The 5,000-nt window shown below is 34.0% G+C and overlaps 2 non-coding genes across 2 annotated transcripts; one reads left to right on the top strand and one right to left on the bottom strand.

The window, feature by feature from the left end:
* The first annotated feature begins 619 nt into the window (after positions 1-619).
* On the top strand, positions 620-691 carry TRNAQ-UUG (transfer RNA glutamine (anticodon UUG)). Its single transcript has one exon. It is a non-coding gene; the product is annotated as a tRNA-Gln (tRNA).
* Positions 692-2,352: 1,661 nt separating this feature from the next.
* TRNAQ-UUG (transfer RNA glutamine (anticodon UUG)) lies at positions 2,353-2,424 on the bottom strand. The gene has a single exon. It is a non-coding gene; the product is annotated as a tRNA-Gln (tRNA).
* Between the last annotated feature and the right edge of the window lie 2,576 nt (positions 2,425-5,000).

A 5,000-nucleotide genomic window follows, 5' to 3' on the forward strand; every position in this document is an offset into this window, starting at 1 on the left:
TGTGTATGAAGCTCCTTGCCTTATAAGACCTTCCGCGAAATGAGCAGCGCACGCATTCTCTTTACGTCCCTCGTGATTCATATTTATTATTTGAAATGACGCGTTAACAGTTTGCGATATTTGGTCTTTCCGAGCTGCGCCATCGCCTTCGCAATTGGTCCATTTATAATTCCGCGTTTTAAGCTCTGATTTCCTTCGTAAAGTTAAACGCGCTTCTTGCTAATAGAATTTCTTTATATGCAAAAGCAGATCATTGTATTTCATCTCTAATCTTACTAGATTAACAATATATTTTGTCATAAATCGTAAGAAATTAGGAAAAATGTCATAAACCAGTGTCATGCACATATTCTTATCTTCGCTTCAGATTACTTTAGTTCTTGCAATTGTATTGAAAAAGACTTTTCTTTAAATTCAAAGAATTTTTATATAACAAGCTCATCGTGTATGAATAAATGATAAATTAAATGTGAACGGTATGCTCCTTACGTGCTACACACTTATAGTCATCAAAATATATTACAATAGATGTATTTCTATGTATATTCAGTACCATTAACATCCCTTTTAAAACATAAAATATAAATAACAACAAACCTCTTCCCTTAACCTCTATACCGGTCCCATGGTGTAATGGTTAGCACTCTGGACTTTGAATCCAGCGATCCGAGTTCGAGTCTCGGTGGGACCTCGCTTTTGCAAGTCAGATTAGTCTGTCACTCATATAACGTCAACATTACGTATAAAAGAACTGAAATGCCAACATCTTTACAGACATCACGCGTATATATGTAAATAAAGATCAGCTTTATTGTTATCTTTTTTAATCACGCATGATTAGGTTATGCTTCTGTTTAATCAAAAATAGTAGCGGTCGTTTTACGGCATAATTTCAAACATAACTCCTATATTTAATGTCTTCTTTGGCGAGTTATAGGTTATATGGCAACATACGGACATAATCAGTGTATATATCGCCGTATACATGACAAACCCGAAGTTAAAATTACAAACGGGCAGACAAGCGTGGCAGAGGCAAAGAGACAAAGAGAAGTGGCGGATAATAAAAAAAAGGGAGAGAGGAAGAGAGAATGAAAGAGAGAGAACGTGCGAAAAGCTGAAAAAGGCCGAGAATACGAAGCAGCGTTAAAAGAACACAATGACCTAAATATAGCACGAGGCGAGGCCATGTACAGACGTATCAGCTGCTTACACGGCGACGCGACCCAAGGAGAGAATTTATACACAAAACAACAATTTATACGCAAAACAATAGTGATGATGATGATGATAGTGTTGATGATGGTGATGATGATGAAGATAATGATGATGAGTGATTATGATTATGATGGCGGTAATTATAATAACGGTGATAATGATCTTACTATAGTAGTAATGATAACAAAAGATTTATTTCGTGAAGACCTTAACTGCACAATTCGCCGTTTATTATAAAAAAAAAACGATATTGAAATGAAAATCTCACCAAGGTCATCTTTAAAGGCTGACTGAACCGGTCTGGTCGCCAAAAACGGGTTCAGATGTTCGGATATATGAAGAGACATTTAACAACTTCATCGTTATGAAGCGATCGAAAGAATTACGGCGGATATTTTCAAAATGAAACAAGTTGGAATTAATTGGCATTTAAATAGCGATTAAAGGTTTATCCTTGCAATAAATGAAAAGATTATAGCTACACGAATAAAGAAAAAAAAATATGATAAAAATATACGAAACGGGTTCGAAAAATAAAGAGAGAGAAATAACCACGAGTTTTCACAATTGTCAAAGGAAGGGAGGACGAATCCAGCGCAGAACGATAAAACCAGATAATGGAAAAGTTTGACGATAAAATCAACATTCCTACCATAGTCCGTGCCGAGACCGTGGCAAAATGCATAGCTAAGGAAAATGTATTTGGTGGGAAAAGAGAAAAGAAGGGAAAATATAAAGAATATTACATGAAACGTATATATGTCGAGTTTACAATGGCATGATACCGAAATGAGGAGGAAAGATTGGCGTAAAATGAATACGTTATATAATGACAGTTGTTGAGAGACTTCTGCATGAGGATGAATAAATTCACACACATCTTATTCTTCTAGTCCATGTTCTTTTCACAATAGCAGGTTTCAAAGGTGCCATTACTCGGTGCGTCGTGCCTATAACACACTGGTTAACCGTGACCAACAAATAGTTTTTTTTAAGTTATTCTCAACATCACAAGGGATAATAATACCTTTATCTACCTCAGGTTCATCTAAATCCAATTTGAAATACCACAGATGGCTTAGATTTATTTTCTTCATCTTAAGAACAAGTGTAATAATTCATCTGGTAAAGAAGAGGTCCCACCGAGACTCGAACTCGGATCGCTGGATTCAAAGTCCAGAGTGCTAACCATTACACCATGGGACCGGTACAGAGGTTATGGGAAGATATTTGTTATTATTAATATTTCATCATTTTAGAAAGACTTTAATCGTACCGAATATGCATAGAAAATATCTTTAGTAATATAGTTTCATGACTATAAGTGTGTAGTGCGGAAGGAGCATCTAAATGCATTTTATCTATAATTCATTCATACGTATCATATTAAAATGTGCGTATATCAAAATTCTTTGAATTGAAGAAAAATATTTTTCAGTACAATTGCAAGAACTAAAGTAATCCGAAGATAAGATAAGAATCTGTGAATGGCATAAGTTCATGACACATCTGGCCTGTGACCCGACCAAATTGCAAGTCACGGTGAAGTTAACGGTTCTTTGATTTTTTTCTTATTTATCTTTCTAATTTGTTCATCTTTGGGCAGTAAATTCCACGTCTTTTCCTTTTTGTTTTATGAAAAAAAATATTTTCTTGTTTTCTTTGCAGACTATTTACTAATTAAGGAAACAAACATTTTCGTTTTCCACTTTCTTTTCTCATTTATTTGCCCTCTAAGTCTATCAAAAATTATGCACAAACGACGCTACGTGAAATTTTAAAATCCTACAATTGAAACAACACCTAAAAAGAATAAAGACCATAATGTTATATTATATATATCCTACCTTATCTCATAAAAAAAAACTCACTAACACACCCATGGAAATTCAAGATACATTTTTTCTACAATAGTCTTAGAGCTCGTATATAAATTTCGCTTGCACAAGATTAGATACAGTTATATTGCATCTATCACTCATTCTTGGTTGAAGGTTTGAAATTATTTATTACATCATAACGCCCATAATTGTTCTCGTCTATCAGGAGATAAGATTTTGTTATCTCCAGGAACATGTGATATGTAATCATGCAAATAGAGAGAGATAAAAAGATAGCTCTTAGGCGCAAAGTAAGTTAAGAACGAAAGAGGGAAATACAAGAGAAACGAAGAACTGAGGGAAGAAAAGAAAATCCCCGAAAAGTATACTAGGTGAAGTGAACGAATAGAGTAAGAAATTGAGAAATGGGAAGAATTTGAAGTGAGAGAATAAAGAGAAATTCGCCGAGAGAAATTAAATTATGTGGAAAATGTTAAAAAGGAAACTATATCAAATGTCAAATTGCTGAACCACATGTACAGAAATTATGATGCACGACCAATTAAATCTTGAATGTGAAATATATCAGATAAAACAAAAGATCTGACGTTACGTTTTCAAACATGGACAAATTATGAAATGAAAAACTATGGAGATAAACAGAAAATGGTAATTGCTTTTACGAAAATGAAACAAACGGATAATGAATAAACGCTATCATGACTATTAACAATTATATAACATTATAAACCCTATTACCAAGTCAAGAAAATCTGAACTGTGATTTTGAAAAAGGTTTGATTCCCGCCGTCGTCGTGAACAGTTAATGAACATTCTCTCATATATCTTTTAATTATGGGAGAGCGCTGATACCAAATAGGTTAATCGTTTAATTTACATCTACACAGAACAGCCATGTGATTATGAGGTCCTCATTTCATGGAAATGTTGAAATTAGACAGAATTTCTTTATCGCTTATGCTGATAAGTAACAGAATTTTTCCATAGGTTTAGAAAAATATATATTCTCGAAGTGACACTTCCTACACTGACTGTAGATTTTTTTGTTTTTGTTTTGTTTCCATATGTAATAATACATGCATGTACTCCTTTCTAAACCTTTTGACAACATTCACAGTAATGTGCATTTATTCATGAATGTCGTCTATTAACATAATCTTTTACATTTGTTTTACATTGTAGAAACGCTTTCATCATTTTATAATCAGGACTGACCTTCGACATGTTTTGAAACAGATTTGCAAATATTGAAACTATCGTTATATAACATTGATTTTAAATTTTTGTTTGTCACTCTTCCTAGACTCCCTTCCCTTCCTATCACAACGAATTAACTTATATAATATAATAATATATGGACAAATATTCCAGTAAGTGTCTGTATTGTTTATAAGACAGCCATCGACTACAACAATACACTTAAATGACAATATTTGAAAAATCTGGTGCTATTGGCCTACCCTTCTTCCTAACCTAGGTCTTGCTCGTAATGGGTTGCCAAGCAAAAACCAACCATATGTTCATTGTGCAGAGAAGCGTCTTGGAGGACTCGCTTTGATCTTATTATTTTCACTTGTGTTAATTAATCCGTCATATATGACTGAACAGAAAAAAGTACTTTGTTATCCATTTACTTGTTTCTTACCTCTCTCTCTCTCTCTCTCTCTCTCTCTCTCTCTCTCTCTCTCTCTCTCTATCTATCTATCTATCTATCTATCTATCTATCTATCTATCTATTTATCTCTCTCTCTCTCTCTCTCTCTCTCTCTTTCTCTGTCTCTCTCTCTTTCTTTCTCTCTCTTTGTCTCTCTCTGTCTCTCTCTGTCTCTCTCTCTCTCTCTCTCTCTCCAAGGAGAGCGATGCTAGTTACTGCGAACAGGAATTCTCATCTTTAAATATAATTACTGTGAATAAAAGCTATTCTTCTTCAGGTAACACATT

The sequence above is a fragment of the Penaeus vannamei genome, chromosome 3 (genome assembly GCF_042767895.1).
Source record: "Penaeus vannamei isolate JL-2024 chromosome 3, ASM4276789v1, whole genome shotgun sequence".
In the NCBI taxonomy this organism is placed as follows: Eukaryota; Metazoa; Arthropoda; class Malacostraca; order Decapoda; family Penaeidae; genus Penaeus; species Penaeus vannamei.